Genomic DNA, 23,852 nt, shown 5'->3' on the forward strand with positions numbered 1-23,852 from the left:
GTTTTTAACCGGTTATCTGGCAGGAGTCATTTTTCCTGATGCTTGGCGCCAGGCTATTGTCCTCCCTTTCTCTAAACCTGGAAAGGATCCCAAGATTCCTTCTAATTATTGTCCCATCGCTTTGACTACTTGTCTTTGTAAGGTTTTAGAGAGGATGGTTAATGCTCGTCTTGGTTCCTCAAATCAAACACACTCCTCTCGCCTACCCAGTGTGGATTCCGTCGACAGTGCTCCACCATGGACCATCTGATTCGAATTAAAACAGCGATCAGGGAAGCCTTACTCAAGAGAAAACACCTTGTTTCTGTGTTCTTTGAGCTCGAGAAGGTATATGACACTACGTGGAGGTATGACATTTTGCAGAACCTCCACTCCTATGGGTTGCATGGTCATTTACCCATTTTTATTCAAAAGTTTTTACTGAACAGGCGATTCCAGGTCCGTGTGGGTCCAATTCTTTCCCGTTCCTTTCCACGGTAACTTGGAGTTCCTCAGGGCTGTGTCTTGGATGTCACACTTTTTAGTGTTAAAATTAATGCTATCACTACTAATCTTGCTCCAACTGTTGCAAATGGGCTCTATGTCGACGATTTCCATATCTTATGTCAGTTGTCGAAAATGTGGTTTATTGAGTGGCAGCTTCAGACTTCCCTCAATTGGTTGTTGACATGGACCACTGCAAACGGTTTTACATTTTCTTTTATCAAAACAGTTTGCATGCATTTTTGCAGCCAATGGGGTTTCCACCCCAATCTCGAGCTCCGTCTTGGTGATATAGTTATTTGTGTGGTCCCTGAGGCAAAGTTCTTGGGCTTATCTTTGACTGTAAGCTTAGCTTCATTCCACACATCCAGCAGCTACATCCTCCATGTCTTCTCTTTCAGCTCTTGGGGAGCAGATCAATGTTCTGTGATCAGGATCTATTGCGCTCTGATTTGATCCAAACTGGACTATGGGTCTTTGGTCTATGGTTCTGCTAGGACCTCAGCTTTAAAGATGCTGGACCCCATTCACCATTTGGGGCTTCAGCTCTGCACTGGGGCTTTTGCACTTCTCCAGTCCAGAGTTTGTATACTGAGTCCGACGAACCTCATCTTCACCTCCGTCATTTGCAACTTTCTTTACAATATGCTACCAAGCTTCGATCCTTACCATGGCATCCCACCTGGGATTGTGTCTTTCTTCCTCGGTGGACCATGCTCTTTCAGAACAGATGGTCTGCAATTCCTGCCTTTGGCCTTCGTATCCGGGCACAACTAGCTCACTTAGGTCTGGCATTGGATGACATTGCTGTCCCCAGTGATCAGCCCATTCCACCATGGCTTATTACCATTCCATCCTGTGACCTTTCCTTGAGTCATGTGGGGAAGGCAGATACTCCCGATTGGAAGTACCATCTTCTTTTTGCTGAACATCTTTCGAGCCATTCTTCTTTTCCCATATACACGGATGGTTCGAAATCGGGTGAATCTCTGTAGGTTCTGCCATGGTTTGCTGTGGCTTGGTAGTTGCTCGCAGGATCCCCTCTACAGTTTCTTTGTTCACTGCCAAGTTGTCTGCTATTTCTCTTGCCCTGGATCATGTAGAAGCTATGCAGTACAGTAATTGTACTATTTACACTGATTCTCTTAGCTCTCCACTGGCCCTGGAATCGCAAGTTGTATGCTATTTCTCTTGCCCTGGATCATGTAGAAGCTATGCAGTACAGTAATTGTACTATTTACGCTGATTCTCTTAGCTCTCTACTGGCCCTGGAATCGCTTTAGTTCTCAACCTGTTCTCTCGATATTCAACATCGACTGGCCCATTTTTCTCCATCTTCTGTTTCCATCCAGTTTTTCTGGATCCCTGGCTACGTCGGTATTCACGTGAACGAGCTCGCTGACACCACAGCTAAGTTCATCTGCTCTGGTGCCGTCACGGCCGTGCCTGTCCCGTACATGGACTACGGTCCTGTCTTCAAGACGCGGCCTCGTGCCAGTTGGCAGTCGACTTGGGGTGAGCAACGTCATAACAAGCTTTTCAGATCAAACCTTCTGTTGGTCTTTGGTCGTCTTGCTTTCGTAAGGATCGGAAGGAGGAAGTTGTTCTGGCAAAGCTACGCATTGGTCACTGTTTTTTAATTCATCGTTTTCTTTTATCAGGTATTGACCCACCGATGTGTAGCCATTGTGACACTCAAGTCACAATAGCCTACATTTTACTGTCGTGCCGTCGTTACGAGCGTGAGCGGCGGCAACATATTAGACACGTGTTTTGTAAGAGTTTACCCCTGACGTTGGACAATGTCATTGGCAATGGTGACACTGTTCGACTTGATTGTATTTTTTACGCACTATTGACCTTTTTGATTGTATCTAAATCTTTTATCCAAATTTTGGACATATTTTGGTTTTAACTCGCTGTATTTTTACATTTTTCTCTAATTTACTTTCCCTGTTATTACCGGTTGTTTGGCGCAGATAGCCTCGTTGCTTTGCGCCATAAAATAACAAACAACCAACAAACCAATTGCAGTTACCATTTTAAAATGTACTAATAAGAAAAATATTTCCAAGAAAACATCTAGTTGGGAGAATTTTGTTATTCAATTAATTTCAACATCAAATTGGTTCAAAACATTTTCAGAAATCATTGGATTAATAGGGATATAAAGTTATTAAAATCAGAAATATACTTTTCGAAAGCAATTGAAAAAAAAGCTGTCTACAACAAGAATTTGCAGCCCCCCAAAAAAAGCATTACGTTTTACATGTAAACATGATGAAGCATTTAAACTCGGCAAAGGATTAAAAATGAAATAAATACGAAAGAACGAATGGTAAAATCATGAAAAAAAACGTGTTTGGTCTAAAAAATCCCGTAAATACTTTTTTGTTTGTTTGTTTTTATTGTAGGTGGGGAAATATTGTGTTAGTTGATGGTACTATGAAGAATAACTGTAGAACAATATTATCGTGTTTTGACACAAAGACATAATGAGTGACAGACCCTGTAGTGAATTTGAGTGGAATAATGACCCACAACAATTTGCTCCACTGAAAAAGAAATATTTGGTGAAGAAGGGAAGAGTTGGTGATTAATATTATTTAGTAATTAATCTGGTGATAAGTACAGTTAATTAATATATTGACCTTAATATAAGTATTTAAACGTATTGTTTTATCAGTGGTGCACTCTCGCAGTTAGCTACATATTCGGCCGTAAACCCACCAATATCTCAAAATAGCTTTAGGCTAGTCTTAAATACACATATTTAACTAGCAATGAAAAATAACTTTTATAATAAAAATTTAAAATAAAAAAATAAGAACAATATATATATATATATATATATATTGAAAGTAGCATTAATGAAAGAAGATAGTATACCTAATTTAAGAGACACATAAACGCTAATTGTTTGCTATATATCCTGTCGTAGATCTGATTTTCATTGCAGAAACGATAATTGTGAAATGGCCAGTCAAAGTTACGACGGCAGTTTAGTTGAAAATGTAATACTGTAGAACATATGGCAATTTTACGGGACTGTAAAAATAAAAATGCTGGTCAATGGTCTCAAAAAACAAAACAAAAAATGGTAACATCCCAGCCTAATCGAATTATTTATAGGGTTAATGCTAGAGTAAAACTTACTAAATCTTGATTATCGAACGCGTTAATATACTATAAGGAAGAACCTAATATTGTCGTCATATTAACCATAGAGTTAACATAACAAAACTTTTCCTTTACAAGCTTCCATGAAATTTTGGGTGATGACGTCTTGCATTCAGGCTTATGACAGATACAATACATTCATCATTTCTATGACTAAACCCTTGACGGATTAACTCACATCACCTGATTTCAAGTTAATATCGATAAATGAAATAACTTATAAGATGGGGAACATGTTTCGTAAATTGATATACCTGTACAGAAGAATGACACGTTTCATGTAGTAAAAAAAAAAATCTAAGTTTTTAAGTTTTATCAACTTTTGTTATGTTTTGAATTTCCTCGTTTCTTCTTTTGACGGAACAGTCACGTTGGAGCGCTAATTTTACTCATATTTGGACTGAGATGATTGTTTGTTTGTAATTAAACACAAAGCTACACAATGGGCTTTGCCCACTATGGGTATCGAAACCCGGATTCTAACGTTGTAAGTCCGCAGACATACCGCTGTGCCACTGGGGGACGGACTTAGATGAACACACAAACACTTTAATTAGACAAGAAAGGCTACATCGGCACAACAGTTACCGTGAACTAACAGAGTAAAATTACGTTGTAAACCTCTAATTTTCAAGAAACCTCATATAAAGTCGTGGTGGCAACTAGAGGTCTCGCATCTACTATTTGTTATCATTTTATTTCATCCAATATAACATAAAAATATCACTAACAGTTAGCGTACGAACAATATTTAAAATTACCCATATTCGTTGCTGAGTTGCGTTTTAGTTCTGATCTATTCAGGGAACTTGCTTTGATCAGAAGTTATTATTAATGACACTCAGGGTCCTGTCTTTGTCTTGAAGATACATTTGCCTCACTCTTAATAAATATCACCGATCAGAGACAATCAAATAATACAGATTCTACTGATTAAGTGAGATATAAATCAAATGACGTTTCTAAAATCCAGTACTGTCTAAACGAAGAACTTAATGTTTTATATTTTCAACAAGTTAATACCTTTCTTTTTGAGAAGTTATTTGTCTAAGTACTCAAATTACAAGTGTCATTTGTATGTATACAGAGTATGTACATCCTGATTCGTGTTTTTTGTGTGTGTTTCCAAACTATTCTTGACTGGCCATTGGACATAGAATAATTTTATGCATTTGTTATGATATATATATATATCTGAGAGAGACAGTCGCACGCTTCAGAAAAAGCACTCAAAAAATATGGACATTTTGTTAAACGTCCAAAAAGTCCCAACGTTTTCGTGACATCTGCAAACATGTATCCGAAATCTATGGTGAGGCAAATGTGTTACGTACGCTACGAAATACAAAGTCGAGACTAGTCAACAGTTACGTAAAATACAATTTTATAAGAACAGGCCTGTAAAAAATAGCTATGATTCTGCAATGCCAAAGTAAAAAATGGTAAAGTTATTTTATGATTGAGTGTTTCTCTTACAGTGTTTCTTAAAATTCTTCTGACACAGACGCCTCCTCCCACCCCGAGTGGCTCAGCATACATCTGACGACTTATAACGCTAAACACATCGATTCAATACTCGTGGTGGGCGCAACACAGATAGCCTTTGCGCAGTTTTGTTCTTAACAACAACAAAATAAACAAACTGATATAAATAAACATTTATATTACTAAGAATTCAGTCTTGTGAATCCACTGTTATGATACGAATGATCTAATAGTAAATAGAACTGGATAATCAATAAGTTAGTTGCGTATAATACAATACACGATTCAATTAGAGGCGCAAATGTGATGGAAAGAGAACAAATGTTTATTAATTAACTTTTAATATTGTTCAATTTAGAGAGACACCTTATTATGTCGAGATTTACACTTATGTTGCATTCAGTGCCATTTCTTCTGTAATATTAAACTGTGAGTGTTATTTCAAATTTCAATTGTTTGTTTCGTTGTTAAGCTCAAAGCTACACTATAGGCTATCTGTACTTTGTCCACCTCTGGTATCGAAACCCGATTTTGAACGTTATAAGCTCTCAGACTTACCGATGAGCCATCGGAAGATTCGAAGTACTGATATTACACATTCCATATTTTGTATTGAAAAATTAGAATTAAAAAAGATTTGCAAAGTACGTAAATACGACACAATCGAAATTGATCACTGATAATTCCGTATCTGATTTTTTTTACAAAAAATAAATAAATTGATTGATGGGAAATACTAGTGAGAAAGAAAAAAGAAAGATATCAACGTAATAAGTTTCCTACTTTTAAAATTGGAGAGTAGAAGATGACATCATAAACATAATGGAGAGGGAAACGTTTTACTGAACTGAAAAATTCTTTAGTAATAGATTCGGGAACACTGTAATTTGCAGCTCAACATTCCTGAGGTATTGAGGTTCTGGAAGTAATAAATAAGGTACAAACAACTAAAAACTGGACATTAAAAACAATTAAAATATGTCAACCTATCACTGCTGTTAACCCGGCATTATCAGGACAAGACGAATATATATAATTAAAATAGGTGACACTGTCAAAATGTTCAAAAATGCAAAGTGGGACACCAGAATATTAGAAGGACGAAATAGTTTGATTATAAGGATCTCTTTAATTTTCCTTTTAATTTTCATTGGTTCATGATGAATAGTCTGATAATTATTTAGCATTATGTATTTCAATGTTGTGATGTTCAAAAACATGCCAACAAACTGTGCCATTTGAGTTATCGTGTAAATATCAGGATGAAAGTTTTACAAGGTTTCTAAGTAAACCTTATGGGGTTGATTTAAACGATAGGATTCTGCAGTGTTAAGTCAAGCTTGTTTTATAGCTAGGGAAACTTTATGTATATATGGCATGATATTCTATTGGAGTCGGTTTTACATGTTAACTTAGGATGTAAAAATTGTATAACAGCTTGTGGATAAGAGCTGTCTGTCATGAATAAAACCAGGACAGAGATATTAAATTTCATCTCGTAAATTTTTATTGTTACTACACGTAACATTTAACATTGTAATAACGCTCTGTTAAAATATCAATGTTTATGTGAGTGATCATGAGAGAATTAAGTTAGTTGTGGTGGGTTTACGGTAAACCGAAGTGGTGAATATGTTACTTCTTGTTACTTGAACATTAAGTAAGGAAAGTTGTTGATTACGCTTGGTTTCTTTGGTAAATTTTTATCTAGGGATGGATATTATTAATATGATACAAATTTCACTGGTTTCCGTTTCTTTGATCCACATAGCATAGCCAGAACTGGTATTGTGGTGATTTTAATGATGAATATAAGACGATAGTGTCAATTGTTATTATGAGTAAATTAGATATTACAGCCTAAATTGGGTTTCCAATCCCTAATTCTAATATTTTTCATTACTTAAGTTACTGAAATGGAATTTAGAATAAGTGGTCCAAGGATAAATAGATCATACAAATCTTTGTTTCAAATATTATTTCAAAGGTTTGTGTCATTAGTGTTACATTCTAGAGCTAATTTTCCAGCTTCATGGACAGGAATTTGCTTGTATAAAGAAACAATATCATAACTAATTAAATAAGTGTCAGGATCGTGTAATTTTAATTTCGAGGTGAATTAGTGACATATAACACTAATAATTTAAGCCACAAAGAAATAATACATTATATCATTCCAAACTGGTATCAATAAAATGTTAATGAAAGATGGAAATAGGTGACTGCTTTTATAGCGGATTATTGTTTTCTTAAATGATAATACGCTTTGATAATTTTAAAATACACATTATCAAATTAACCACCACCACGTTTGTTCAAAAGTAGTTGGACGTTAGCTATATTTGTATTATGATTGGATGGTTTTCTTTATTAACACACGTCACATAGCTATAAATAAACTTAAAAAATTCTAAAATTTTACTTTAATGTAAGTTGGGTGGGAGATCTCTGGTTTAAAACTTTTAATAAAAGCTTTCAGTAAAGTCTTGTACTCTTTCATAAAATAATTGTTCAACATAGGTTAAAAAACAAAATATTGATTTTTTTTCTTTGATAACAGATAGGAATAAAAATAAGACTTACATTACACAACACTGAAGTCTCATTCATCTCTAACAGAAGAATATGCATACGCATGAACCAAAAGAAGAGCTAACATTAAAAGTTATGGTTTATATGTTGAAAGCTGGAGGAGTATTAGAAATCTAATAAGCCGAAAATTTTGTGATGCACTCCTCTGACTTTTAATCCGAAATGAACAAACTGAGAGGAATGTGATCTGAAGTTTACGTGATTTTTACCACAAATATTATTAGGTTTGTTGCAACCTAACATTGCAGAAACGCAAGATTCTTGAAATATTGATTTCTTTTCATATTATACACTACATAAAAAAATATTCTAACACGCCAGTGTTTTTCTTACAAACAGATTAACATTTGAGAAGACAGACATCCGAATTATTACTATATAATTTGTGTTAAAAACAAATTACAAGTTGCTAGTGTGCATGATCAGTGATTTCAATGGTTTCATTTTTACATTCTTCGAGACATAGTTACGAATTTTGTCTATTATTTTGAAACAATTTGTTTCAGTGCTTTAACCGGTTGTTGAAAATGGGAATATTCCAACTCTTATGTCTTGTAGTCCATATAAATCATCAGTTGACGTAATCCATAACTTTGAAAGTGGCGTCATCATTTTTTTTGTTTCTTTAGAAGTTTGACTTATTTTTTAAGAAGTACGCTTTAGTTGTTTATACACTAAAACACCTTCAGAATGTATTTAGAGACAGCTAAGCGGATAAAACAAAGAGAACTTATTTTCTACGTTGTTTTTAGTAAATTTGTTTTCCACATACACCGACTTCAAAGTGATCTCATATGTATACAACCTTATACGTTCGACTCTCTCGAGTCAAAGCTACTTAAAACGTACATATAAATATTTTCTGTGCATAAAATAATTATAAAAACAAACACTGAAGTTAAAACATTTACATAAAAAAATATTTAGTTTAATCCAGAAGCAATTCTATAATTCTTGTAAGAAATGTTTATAACATTCCATTTCATCCTGATGTTATATATATAACTTTTAGTAGCCTCTACTGAATTTATATTAAACATTTCAGAAACAATGTAAATAGAAGATGTAAAGCTAAAATGCTTAATCAGGTGAAGCAGGAAGATCATTACACCTAATCCATGTGACAAAACACATGTCACTTCAGATGTTATTAAGACATTGCACTCAAGTAGTAGGCTGTAGATTTCAGTGAAGAATGCGTACAGACATATGTAATGCTATTTTTACACTACTCTGATTTCGAATCTCTGGTGGAGTGTACGTAAGGGAAATAAGAAGAAACTGCGCAGTGAAGCGTGATCTTAATAACTTCAGCGAGGCCTTAAGCCAATAAAGTAATTTCATTGGTGTATGATTAAAACGTATCCATATCTTAATTATGTATTCCTCAACAAAAAAAAAAAAACTTATTTAGGAAATTCTAAATACGTCTACTCTCACAATGTGTTGATGTGTTCTTTCGTTGGGTGGGTTCTTTTAAATTATTGGTGAAAATAAAGTGAATACAAGTTCGTGTAAGAATAACAAATTAGTTTATTTTTTTCTTTAAAGTTTTTACAGGCTACATTCGCTTGCAATCTGTAATAGGCCTACATTTACAAATGATGTTTTTACGGAAATACCTTGCAAATATCACGACGATTAACGTACTTGTACATTTCCACAGCTAGTCAATCGAGTAACTGAATATACGCAATAACACTGCTCTGACTGCTTCACTAATTTCTCATTAAATACTTCACTGAACTAACTTAATGCTTTACTTATTCTAGTATTTATAACTAATGTACACATGTGTAGATATTAGTTGAAGTTACTAGGTTCTTGACATCATCGTACACTTTCTAGTTATTCTAGGATTACTTTTTGAACTTACTTTATCTTAACGTCATTGGCCCTCTTGCAAACATCTAAATTAGTGCAATGAAAATACAACAATAATTTATAACATTGTTTTCCAACCTAAGGCACACGTATAAGCCATTTGATACAGCAACAATTGTTATGGAGTGTACACCTTTTAGAAGCTGGCGAAGAAATATTACAATTATACTAGTCATAAGTATAATGTATATAGTGCACCGACCACTTCTGTGTCTATTGTATCCCAGCCGGCCTTGAAGAGCTGTGGATTGAGCGAAACGTTTCGTCGGCAATGGATATCACAAATATAGTGTGAATGGAATACTTTTATTATACACTCTTCTAATTCCTAAGGGTTTGTTTGTTTGAAGTTAGGTACAAAGCTACACAATAGACTATCTATGCCCTTCCCACCACGGGTATCGAAACCCGGTTTCTATCGTTTTAAGTCCGTAGACATACCACTGTGTCACTGGGGGGGGGGCAATTCTCAAGGGACTAGATATTAATAATGTTGATAAACTAGAATTTCTGGACAGCTTTCTACTTGTACTGGAATATACATACATACATATATATTTAAAATATAGGTAGAGTGGCAGATTTATCGGAATTTGCTTTGTTTTACTTGTTTTACAGCAAAGCCATATTGCGTTGTCTGTTGTGTTCACCGTGGAAAATTGAACTCCGGATTTTATTGTTGTAAGTCCGTAATCTTACTGCGGGCCCAGTTTGTAGAAAGTAAGAAACTAGATGAAGATAATATTATAAAATGTGTTTATTTTTCCCGTGAACAATAAAAACTACATAGCTTTGTCATTAGTTTTATGATGAACCACGATGGTGGTTCATAATAGAGATCGCAAGGAATTGCACAAAACCCTAATAGAACGTTCGGGTAAAAAGTACTTTAAACAGTAAAGATTTAGTTCAAACAACACGTTAAAACCTTTATTATTGACTGCTAAGGCTGTACACATATAAAATGCACAAAAAAGCACGCATGTTAGATTTACAAAGAAAAGAAAATCCGCCAGCCTACGACAACAACGGCTTAGTATATTGCACCAAAACCTTTTGTAGAATACTAAATAAGGTACTGCGAAAGTCGATTTGTTTCTTATATATTTTACATAAGCTAAAAACATCATAATTCTAATGTAAACGTTGTTATCTTTACCCCTTGAACTCAGCATCTTTACAAACATTTGGAGTTCCTTTAAAGAGCTTAAGTACAGGGTGAAACAGGAATAGTAGAGGAACATTAGATGACTGTAACATGTTGATACTCAATGCTTTTTACACTATACAATTGGTGTCTTTAGGGACCCAACCCCCATATTAAGTACGAAGTGAAGGAGTAAAAAATCATTACACATAATATTAAATTTTATTACACACATTCGTAGAATAATTGCTTTAAAAGACACGAAAGTTTATTTAAAAAGATGTTTTAGACGTATATGTTTTATTTGAAAAAGCTGCTTTTCTGCTGGTGAAATATTTTTTCGCGGTTAGTTGGAATTGTGTCTTAGTTTAGGCATATATCTGGTCATTGTTATTCATTATATATATGTAGAGATAATTTAGATACGTAGAAACTATGAATGCTCAATAGATTTCCAAACAAATCTCCAGCTGCTGCTTAACATTTTACGTCTCGAACTAATGAGATCAAATAGTCAATAGTTACAGTAAATCATCATGAACCGTATCAACAAGCTAGTAGCTATGTTTATTATCATTACAACGTATAAAGTTAGCTACCATATCAAGCAATACTTTGCCCATAATTGAGCATAAAAAACACCAAAAAACAAGATAAATAAAAATTAGGAATTTAAAATCCTGCAAATAGGGATCGTAAAAAGGGTAAGGAAACAAAGCTGAATATATTGGAGACATTATTTACTCAAACTACAAACGCCCATGCTGTTACCTGGAATTACATATGGTTGAGTCAAAATAGGAGAGGATAGTCTGGTTTTTGCTAAAGAAAAGTGAAGAATTTAGTGATAAAAGAAAGAAAGAAAGAAACAAAAACTTAGCTTTTGACATATTTCCATGACCGCATACGCAGAAAAATCTTTTCACACAGTAAGTGAAATTATTTTCACTGAATTTTAGCGATCAGAAAAGCGAGGAATTTGAAAAGAATTTGAGTAGATATTTTTGTCTGAAATCAATACAATCTTAAGCATAGCCATTGTTGTTATTGTTTTCTTAATGCAATGATCTATCTACAATTTAGCAACCGCGAGAATCGAAGCCCGGATTTTTGCGCTGTAAATCTGTGAAATTATCTCTTGCTTCACCAAAAGGCCAAACACAGACACTTCAATGCCAAGATTGTTGTTTCTTTGTGTATATTTAACCACAAAGCTACACAATTAGCTATCTGTGCTCTGCCCTCCACGGGTATCGAAACCTGGTTTCTAGCATTATAAGTCCGAAGACTTACCGCTGTACCACTGGGGGCATGATTGTTAACAAGTATCCCGGTACTAGTGAGTTACATGCTTATAATAAGCTTAAGCACTATTTTCTTCGTTGGTTATTTTTTTCATCTAAGCAGACTTTTTGTAGAATATCCTCGAAGAGCCCTCCAGTGGCGAAGCGGTATGTCTAGGGTCTTGCAACACTAGAAACCGGGTTTCGATACCTGTGATGAGCAGAGTACAGATAGCCCATTGTGTAGCTATGTGCTTAACTTCAAACTATCAAACAAAATCCTCGACGAATGCTAAGACATTACTTTTAAGTCACAGAAAAGTACTAGGTAATTATTATAAGTCACTAAACTTTTCTAAATAATTTGCTACTATGTTCATTAAATTGTTTGTACAGTGTAACGAAATATCTAAATATAAGAGATTTACCCAACTTGAACACAATATAATTTTTGGGTCTGGGTGGTTCTTTGTCTTAACCCTATATAGCCTTCATTTAACGGATGAAGGCGTTTTTAAGGGCTTGACTGAGTTATGGTTTCTGATCCCGCTGTCGTCCTAAATACTCTGTTGTGCTTCCACGGAGAACGTCTTCTGGTGGGTCAGCAGTAAGTCTGCGGACTTACAACGCTAAAATCCAGGGCTCGATTCCTCGCGGTGGACATAGTGCAGAAAGCTCCTTGTGTAGTTTTGCACTAATGCCCTCATTGGATCAGTGGTATGTTTACGAATTTACAACGCTAAAATCAGGAGTTTGATTTTTCGCGATGCAGAAAGCACATATAGCCCATTGTGTAGTTTTGCACTGATGTCCTTAGTGGGTCAGGGGTAAGTTTACGGATTTACCATGGTCCAATACGAGGTTTTAGAGAGTGCAGATAGCCCAGTGTTTAGTTTTGCACTACCGTACACAAATGGTTTAAATAAAGTAAGATTAACCCTCTGTATAAACCAGCTAAATATGCGTTTTAGTGTAAGGCGACTCTTTTCGAGTTCTCAGTATTGGTAAATCGTATTACAAAATAAGGCACAAAGAAAAAGAAATACTGAACAAATATCTCTAAATTTATTATATTTAACCTCCATTATTACAAATATCTCTAAATTTATTATATTTAACCTCCATTATAACAAATATCTCCAAATTTATTATATTTAAACTCCATTATTACAAATATCTCTAAATTTATTATATTTAACTTCCATTATAACAAATATCTCTAAATTTATTATATTTAACCTCCATTGTAACAAATATCTCTAAATTTATTATATTTAACCTCTATTATAACAAATATCTCTAAATTTATTATATTTAATCTCCATCACAACAAATATCTCTAAATTTATTATATTTAACCTCCATTGTAACAAATATCTCTAAATTTATTATATTTAACCTCTATTATAACAAATATCTCTAAATTTATTATATTTAACCTCCATTATAACAAATATCTCTAAATTTATTATATTTAATCTCCATCACAACAAAAATCTCTAAATTTATTATATTTAACCTCCATTATACTTAAATGATATTTTTAAAAATCTGTAACAAAGCTGTATAGAAACTGAAACGTGAAAATATTTATAATATTCAATACGTCACTGCTCAAATACCTTGCATGTAAACGAAATATTGATAAACAATTTGAACGAAAATATAAAAACAGTTGACGAAGCATATCAGTCTAAGTATAAACAAGTATACATTTTTGATGGATCAGTAAGTATTCATTGTAGCATAAGAGAGTATTTTTAGAACCTTAATTGAAAATAGATAGAACCCAATTCGACATTTCTGAAAACAAGACAAACATTCTACTTTTATACTTTTTACTGTTGGATTTAGGGTTCGTGTTTGCATGTCATACAGATCCAAAGACTGTGGACGGCGAATAACGATCACGTGACGAAATGTGAACCTTGAAGACACTTTTCTGTTTGAACTTTAAATGTCAAAAATATTTTATAAGTAAAGTAACATAGAGGAGTATCAACACACATGCTATTATAATGAGTTTTAGGGTAAACGTAGTTTGGAGAATTATACATGGACTTTTCTCTACGCAAATAAAAGAAACGTATTTTCACGTAGAGAAAAGTCCGCGTATAATTATACATATTAATTTACCTATATTGCGAATCTTAAGAAACAAATAAATGTAGTTGTTAAGGCTAACTTATGATTGGATGATGTTGCTTTGGAAGCACAAAATCAGTGCCGGTAGTGTTCTAAGCGCAAGTATAACGCGTTTATTTCTTCATAAGTCTAATTCTTAGTAAGCTGGTTAATAAACATAAATAGTAACTTATATATATATGTATGTAGGCCTCCTTCGGCCAGGTTTGACCATGTTGATCGCTCGTCTAGAGCAGCGTCTCTTGTGACTAAGGAGACCGACACGAGAGTGACAGTCCGTAAGCCTGGGCACTATATATATATATTAAACCTTGTGCAACTACGTCACCGGTTCACGGTTAACTCTAATTATCGAATATCTTGGTGGTCTATCACACATGATTATCGGCCATCTTGGTGATCCGTCACGCGTGATAACCACTGATCGTTTGTATAAAAAATATGGCTTGTTATGTGGCTGTGGATGTTGCAGTACAGCAGGTTTGAAAGATTTATCTTTTTTTTTTTCGTGGATTCTGACAGTCGAAAAACACGAACAGCTGCTATGAAGCGTGAACACTAGATATCGAGTAGGTACTCCAGACTGTGTAGCCAATCATGTAGGCCTAATTTAGATATTGTGTGCTTTTAAGATTATTACCATCATGGTCCAAACACACTATTAATTAATTAACTAGTTGATTAACGAAGGGATTACTTAATTAAAATAAATAAGATAAATTACCACTTTTTACCAGATTATGCGCCACTAATTTTTGTGCATGTGAAAATTCTGAAAAAGTAGCTGGACTCCTGCTGGAGGAAGGCCTATTGAAAGTTATAGTAAATCTTAAAAGAACAGATGAAGAATAGAAAGCAAGGAATGGATGTTTAAAAGCTGAAATAAATAACATTCTATCTTAAAGTATGTACCCTATTTTTACCCTCTAGTTGTCAAGAAAATTTTATTTGCAATATCTATTTATCTTGTCTTCTTTATACATATGAGATCATAATTTTTCGATACCCAAGTTATATATATTTATGTATATGTGTGTTACTGATCTGTAGTTATATTGTTATAGATACACAGATAGATCTAGAGTAGCTGATACTCTGTTGAATTTATCTATGTCAAATAAAGCACACAGAGATAATGATAGGTATTGTTGAAGTCTTGACAACAGAGACAGAACCAGATAGTGTTGTCAGAAGTGGAACAAATCCACAAACATCTCTAAGGATAAAAGACGTTGAAATATTAGAAGACACAACACAGCATTTGCTCGTATATAAGTTAGAGCTTAAGAATAGATTAGCTGACCTGTAATTGTGCCAGGAATAATCCATAGGCAACCACGAAGATGTTAGTAATATGATTAAAACTCAAATCTAATGTATCATTACAACCATACTTCATAAACATATGTTAACACTAATGAGACTTAGATTAAATGCAACAGTGCAATAACTATTCTTTTATTTCAAAGTTAACCACAGTGTCGTTGTGAGAATCTTTTCTAACGTTATACATATCGTAAATAAAAAAATTGGTCACCCTAACTATATTTTTGGTCTGATAGATCAGAGATATAAAGAACTCTAACATATATATCGAAAGAAACCCATTCCAAGTGTGCGCGTGTCAACTATATTTAAAAGGCAATCTAATTTAGATGTAAAACCCCAAAGTTACTCAACATATGTCCCCCCTCCGTGGTTCAGCGGTTAGTCTGAGGGTTTATATAAAAAAAATCGTGGTTCGATACCCATAGTGGGAAAATCACAGATTGCCCATTGTGTAGCTTTGTGCTTAATAGAAATCAAAGAAATGCCAGCTATAAGTTTCATAATACAATCAAATACTTAATTTTCATTGGTCCTCAAGGTTCTGCTGTATTTATATCTAAAGACTGAGGTTGTTACACTAGTGATAAACATCATATATATATAGAGCTCTGTGGTTACTGGAAAATGCTTTTGCTTAGAAATACTATTTTACAGAAGTTTTAATATTGCAGATTTAGTTGGCATCTATTGTGCTAAATTTGAAAGGCTTTTTTTGCTAAAAAAACTGGATACAATTGAAGTTAATATAAAAAGACATTGATGTATTACCTTGTACAAATGTACAATGGAAAATACAGAATTTTTTTTACATTCTGTAAATTACAAAAATATGCTAAGAGGTAAGTCATTATCCACCTTTTCCTGGATCTACCAGTGAGAGTAACAAAAACTTTGTCATGTTTCAAGTTACATACACAAGACTGTTTTCATTTGATCGTTGTTTTGATCAAGTACTGTTACATCATAATACAGTATATCATAGTTCTATACCTCAGTTGTGCTATTTATAAATGTGCACACAAAATGTAGTTCAAGTAAGTAAGACAAAATTAGTGAGAGATATAATCAACTAAATCTAAACTGTGTTTGTGAGTTTAGCCACAAAAAGCGTATAGTAGCGCTTTTTTAAGTGAAATTATCACAGACTGTGTTTTAACAACAGAATAGAGAAGAATAATTTGTCTTCTGAATTGTGTTCTAAAGTAATTTAACAAGGCTGCGTGGACTTTGACAAAAAGAGATAATTATAGAAAGCTCTGGATACAAATGTAGTAAACAACAGTGTAACAAAAATGAAATTATCGCCAGTTGTATTGTAAGAACAGAGCAAAGGACAATATTTGAACCAGCCTTCGACGAAAAGAGACAATTTTTAAATCTCTGGATACAACTGTGGTGATTAACTGTGTAACAAACATTTGTATATACGTTTGACTTGTTTTAATATATTATTTTAAAACAGTTGGATTATGTTATGTTTGTTTATTGTGAAAATTTATCGCCAACATGTCACAGACACCTACAGTAGAGAATCCAACCTACATCCAGAAAAGAGAAGGATAGAAGGAGGAGAGACTGAAAATAGAAAGAATATGAGCATAAATTGAGATTACCAAGCTCACCCAACACAAAGATGTACTTCCCAAGAATGACAATGGGGACAGGGCCAACCCCAGATTTAATGGACTTTGAGAAAGAGTCAACAGAGCCTTAAAGAGCATGCTAAAAAAGATGTGACAAGAGAGACAACATGACTAGGATAGGTACCTGCAGTCTGTATTATTTGGTAACAGAGAAGTCCCACAAGCAAGTACAGGAATTTCATTCTTGGAGTTACCGATAGAAGAACAGTTCAAGGTTCAATGCAGATATTTAAAGAATTGTGGACAGGAAAAGAAGAGTCAAAGTGAGGAATACATACCAGTACATGTTAGACCTCAGACATCGAATAGAGAAGACCTGTAAACTTGCTCGAGAAAGTTTGTATGCAGCTCAAAGCAGTCAGAAGCACTTCTATGGCAATAGGGCCAAGGATTGACGCTTCAAGATCGGACAGACTTACAATAAAAAGGACCTTTTAAAGTGCAAGAAGTAGTCAACAAAATAGACTATAAGATGAAATTGAACGGGAAGACCAAAATCTACCACGCCAATCTGTTGAAGAGGTACTTCAAGAGGGAATAAGACCTAATGAATGCAGCTATTGAAGCACAGATGGACATTGCAGGTGGGTGTGGCTGTCATCGATGTAGAACCAAAATACAATGACTTTCTCATAGAAGATGAATACCTACTGGACCTAAGACCGCTGGGTGGAGATGAGACATGCAAAGACGTCAGCATCAGTGGAAAACTGACTGGCAAGCAAAAGAAAGAGCTACAAGATATACTGTGCCAGTATGCTGATGTCTTCACAGACAGACCAAGTAAGACAGACCTTGTGTAACACAAGTTCGAGACCACAATCAGGGATCCAGTCAAGGTGACGCCCTACCAGATGCCCTATGTGATGAGAGACCTGATCAAACAGGAAGTCAAGGTAATGTTAGAAACTGGAATCATTAAGACTTCGAATTCAGCATAATGTTCACCAGTCATAATTGTGAAGAAGAAGAAGAACAGCTTAAACTGCTTCTGCATAGGCTTCAGAAGCCGAGCCTCGTGACGAAGTTCAACTCCGGACCTATGGGCGACCCAGAGACTATCATGGCGAAATTAGACTAGGCCAAGTTCTTTTCCAAGATTGACCTGAGTAAAGGATATTGGCAGATCCCGATGGAGACTGTATCTAAACAGAAGAAAGCCTTTGTGACACCAAACGGATACTACCAGTTCAAGAGGATGCCATTTGGGTTAGTCAACTAAGCAGTGACATTCAAATGCATGATGATAAAGATTTTGTATAAAACCACCAACATCGAGCATTATGTGGACGACATTCTGACTCACACATCCAAATGGGAAGACCACCTGAAGAAACTCAAAGAGCTGTTCAGGCGAATGAGGGCAGCAGGTCTGATCATCAGACCATCTAAGTGCTACATCGGCTATTCTGTGCTGGACTTTGTTCGTTACAAGGTGAGTGACTGACAGATAGCCATGGAAGAGGAAAAGCTAACCCACATACAATATGCGCTAACTCTGATGACTAAGCAGCAAGTTAGTTGCCTTCTGGAGTTAGTGGGATACTATAGAAGTTCATCTCAAACAATGCTGAATTCGCTGCACCACTGACTGACCTGACCAAGAAAGGCCAAACCAATAAGATGAAGTGGCAACAACTAGGGAAAATGGCATTCTAGAAGTTGAAAAACATGTTAGGAAGCTCGAAAATCGTTAAAATACCAGATTTCAACAAACCGTTCATCATTCAGGCCGATACATCAGACGTTGGAATTGGAGCAATACTTATGCAAGAGCATGAATACGGACTGTTTCCCGTAATGTACTTCAGTAAAAAGCTGTTGAAGAGTGAGTAGAACTACTCTGTGACTGAACGAGAGCATCTGGCCATCATATTTGCCATTCGATATTCTAGAACTACCTCTATGGGAAGAAATTCATCACCAAGATGGACCATCAGCCACTTGCATACATCTAAAAGTGCAAGAATTATGAGGTGGTGTTGTACCTCCAGAACTACAGGTTAAGCATTGAAGCCATCAAGGGAACTGCGAATGTCATTGCAAAACTGTATGAATAGACTTTGCACATGAACTGAAAACAGGCTTTCTATATAGTATTTGAAAAATTGTAAATATTTTTCTTGAAGATGGGCTTATTATTAGATATACACGACTGTTTTAATCCAAGTATAGTGTGAGTATTATATTTAGTTATGTTTAGAAGCGATAGTTAATCGCAGGTTTGTTTACATAACCGTGTATGAATCATATATTGTGTAGTTCCATTGTTGTGATTTGCTGCTTGTATTATTGTGTCATGTTACTAGGACCTTCTTAGTTTGTTCGAATATTTTTACATCATAATATCTCGTAGTATGTAAACATTTCTAGGCCTCAGTTGGGCTATTTATAAATATGTGTCCAAAATGTAGTTCAAGTAAGTAAGACAAAATTAGTGAGAGATATAGTCAAATAGATCTAGACTGTTTGTTTGTGAGTTTAGCCATAAAGAGCGTATAGTAGCGCTTTTTAAAGTGAAATTAACACAGATTGTATTTTAACAGCAGAATAATTTGTCTTCTCAATTGTGTTCTATAGTAATTGAACAAATCTGTGTGGACTTTTGATGAAAAGAAACAATTATAGAAATCTCTGAATACAACTGTCGTAACTAAACTGTAATGTAAGCAAAATTATCACCGACTGTATTGTAACAACAGAGCAGAGGATAATAATTCGTCTTATCAGTTGTGTTCTAAAGTAGCTGAACCATCCTGTGTGGACTTTGGCGAAAAGAGACAATTGTTTAAATATCTGGATACAACTGTGGTGATTAACTGTGTAACGAACATTTGTAAATAGGTTTAACTTATTTTAATATATGATTTCAAAACAACTGGACTGTGTGCTGTTTGTTTATTGTTGAAATTTATCACAGACACCTACTGTAAAGAATCCGACCTACATCCATATAAATAAAAATCTGACATTTCACAACTTCAGTCACTCACATTTACAATTGCTTGAAGTATTTTACACTAATAAATAAATATAAAATTTAAAACCAAACAATAACATACAAAGCTATATTAAAAGTCTAATAAATCGTAGACTATTTATCTTTAGTTTAAAGGATATCTGTATTAGAATGTTGGATCCACCAACAGAACTATCACACACTGACGAACTTTATCTTATTTTAAAGTGTCAGAACAAAATGTTGCTCTAAGATAAATGTTCAATTATTTGATTTGCTTTAGAGAAAGTATTGACTCTGGAATACTAACTCCATCTATAAAACTTAATACTTCTAAATAAACATGTAAGTATTTACATTCCTCCATGCACAAATCAATCACAAAAGTTACTGAAATAACAAGTTTTAGAATAATTTAATTCGTGCTTTAAAATGTGGTTTCAGTGATTTGTTGTATAAAAATAATAGTTGACAGATTAGCTACAAAATCATATACGTAATTTTACCAAACTTTACGTAGATAAGGCAGTCTTTTAGGTAGAATAGAATACTGGTAGAAGAAATGCTCCATTGCTTTATTTACGTCTATTAACTGTGAAGGAACTAATAGCTATCCTTCAATCACATGAAACAAACTGACTCACAAATGTTTATTAAGCCAAATGTTACTTTGACAATTTTATCTAATGTTGAGAAACCAGTATTTTCATCCAAATAGACATGGAAACAGAGGACAATGTGGGTGTACAATGAATATCATATTAAGCAAATATGTACAAATATAAGCACAATGCATTATGACAGAAAAATGCAAAAACAAATGAATGAATTGTTCAGAACATTAATATTTGGTATGTGAGCTCTTTGGTTTGTATAGAGATTGACACCGTGCTTTCATGCTCCTATACAATTTATCAACGAAGGACTGGCATGCTGCTCCAAGTATCCTGTAACACATCCCACAATTCGTCCAAGTTGTTTGGTTGCCATTAAACTTTCTCAGCATTCATATAATCCAATATGGCCTTGGTGATGTTCAAGTCAGGACTTTGTGAAGGCCATGACATCTTTGTAAGTGTTCCATTAACATTTTTACGTTCAAAATAGGTTTTCACTAGAGTGACTGTTTGCGTGGAGTCATTGTCATGTTGAAAGCTTAAACTCTGCCCAATTAGACACTTTTCCGAGGGAATAGCATCAGAATCTACCTTTATATGTTGGCAGTCAGGGTACCTTCGTTTTTATGTAAGTTCCCGACACCCTTGGTTGGGATACAGCCAACAGTTGTGTTGATCTATCCCCATGATTTACTGTACCTGTTGTACACTGACTGTTGCACCACTCTGCAGTCCGATTTCGAACAAACTGCCATTGATTACTGCCAAATAGATTAAACTTGGACTTGTCTGTAAAGCGCAATTTTTTTCAGGTTGGATCACACCACATTTTCCATTTATGTTGCCCATTTCACTTGTTTGCTTTTGTTGCCTCTTCTCAGCAAAGGGTTTCGAGCAGCTACACACATACTGTGACAATATTGGGCTAATTTGTATTATACTGTTCTTGAAAAAAAACCTTAACATTTCTACTTGCAACAAGGTAATTAGAAAGATCTCTACTTGATCATTGCCTATCACGAAGATACTTTTTTTCTTCTCTCGACCATTCTATTGTCAACAGCCCTCTTCAGGGTTTTGCACATAGCACGGGATGAAACGTTAAGTTGGGCTGCGATCTGGTCGATAGGAGTTGCCTTCTTCAGCCAAAACGCTGATTTATATACGCTTGTCGTGTGTAATTTTCTTCACGGGTGTCATCGTGTTCATCACAAATTTGAAACGTTACAGTCCGCAAAAATCGTGAAAGTAAATTTAATTTTAAACGTTTAACCCTAAACAGTCTAGTTGTCTGTCACCCAGTCACATTATTTTATGTCAACACAACACTGCATTAGACATTATCTCATTTTTAAGACGCGGCTTCGCGAAAACCTCGGCCCTGATATGGCCGCGCATTTTTTATTATTATTACAAATTTGACAACTGACTATTTTTACGCTTTCTATTGTAGTTAATATGCATCGTAGGTACAGTGCATGAAAGTAATGGATCACAAAGACGACAAACATGGCAAATATGGCATGCTCCTTTCTTTCTATTTTTGTGTTCATCACATACTCTGCCAGTTCCTACTGTTTCCATGCTTCCTGCTATCCGGTTGAAAATCTGAAATCAGTTCAACTAATGTAACTATACTGTTTACTAATAATTACTATTGCGCTTTATGCCCTTTTTCGATTATATGTTTCATAATTTTTTGTTCGGCCACATTTTTAGTAAAATATCCTACTTTTTCGCCGGTGTGGGTCTTAAATAAAACATATTATTCTATCATGTGTAATTTGCATTCAATACCCACTTTGTCCTTGTTTCCTTAATTATTTCCAATACAGAATACTGTGATGGATAAAATTACCAGTCTACTTATAAGTTTGAATTCAGTAAAAGGGTATAATGTAGAATGGTTGATAAGATTGAATCTGTTTAGAGGTGTATGACTGCTTCACTATGTATGCTTAATACTAATCTCATGAATGAAATAAAGTATGTTGTTCATATGAAAAATGTGTAGTACCATTAAATGAATGTAATGTTTGTAGTTTTATTTATAAAAATTGCACAGCAAACGGATAACAAAAAAGGAATATCTCCATATTTATATTATTTTTTAAATTTATCACTGTTTAGTTTATGTTGTAAAGGGGGAGCGTTTTTTCTGAGTCATAGTTTGCTGTAATTATAACCTTAAAACAAGCATTTTATACTAAGTAGAGAATAATAGAGATATAACTCACTACCAGGATTTGCAAAAATAGAAAAGAACACCAAACAATTATTAAATTTAATATTTATTAAAACTTTCATTACTGTTTTACTACCCTTCCATCAGAGGAGTTTTTTTTTTCATTTACAGAAAACAATTATGTTTTATGTTACCCTCCTTCAGGACTTATGTTCTGAATTTTGGTTGAATTTGTAAGATCAATTATTTTTTTACAGCATGTATGTCATGTGGCTGACGTGTGTAGCATTTAGCAAGTATTTCAGGAAGGACTCTTTGAGTACAGATTTTACAGTTATAACACAATTCAATATCATAAAAGATCCTCTCTATGTACAGTGCTTTTTGAACCCCACACTATAAAGTTTCAATAAGTCTTTGGTATACGAAGCTGTATTTGTATCTGGTAATAATACAGGTGGCCCACTTTTAAGGTGTAATACATCTAATTCATAAAGGGCTACAGAAAACTATGGGTCGCGCCGATAGTTTGCTCACCACGGGCCCAGAGCTCCAAACTCTCGTCAAAATTCTCGGGATGATGAGGTCTAGCGTGAGTAGAGATTCAGCATTTATTTCTGCACTGGGCGCCAGTTAAGCTATCGCAGGCCCTGATTTGAACGATTGTTGAGACGTAAAAAGGCTTCAATTTATATATTACTCACGACACTTTGTAATCTATAATGTATAAAATACAGCCATTAGATCGATTACAATCTCGCTTTTGAGAAGTCACAAGTACGGTCCATACATGCTATACAATTTCAGGTTGAGTATTTAGCATACAGGATCACCTACAAAAGTTGTAATATTTTCAAAACGAGACCCAAAACTCGAGCGCTTTCGAATAGTTGACTATTCTTTTTCAGAAGAAGAATATT

General features: G+C 34.5%; 1 protein-coding gene and 1 long non-coding RNA gene across 5 annotated transcripts in view; one reads left to right on the forward strand and one right to left on the reverse strand.

Moving 5' to 3' along the window:
* LOC111085203 overlaps positions 1-3,329 on the forward strand; it is an 18,926-nt gene extending 15,597 nt beyond the window's left edge. The window contains exon 3 of the long non-coding RNA XR_002610037.1: positions 3,312-3,329. This is a non-coding gene — a long non-coding RNA (uncharacterized LOC111085203). The remainder of the gene's footprint in view (positions 1-3,311) is intronic.
* LOC106456924 overlaps positions 1-23,852 on the reverse strand; it is a 162,599-nt gene that overhangs the window by 71,123 nt on the left and 67,624 nt on the right. The window contains exon 1 of one of the 4 annotated variants that reach the window (XM_022382712.1): positions 5,932-6,016. The exons of the other annotated variants lie outside the window; for them this stretch is intronic. The gene's annotated coding sequence lies outside the window, so the exon portion shown is untranslated. Of the gene's footprint in view, positions 1-5,931; positions 6,017-23,852 lie in introns of those variants that run through there. 4 annotated transcript variants of the gene reach the window in all.

The sequence above is a fragment of the Limulus polyphemus genome, unplaced genomic scaffold, assembly GCF_000517525.1.
Source record: "Limulus polyphemus unplaced genomic scaffold, Limulus_polyphemus-2.1.2 Scaffold272, whole genome shotgun sequence".
Taxonomy (NCBI): domain Eukaryota; kingdom Metazoa; phylum Arthropoda; class Merostomata; order Xiphosura; family Limulidae; genus Limulus; species Limulus polyphemus.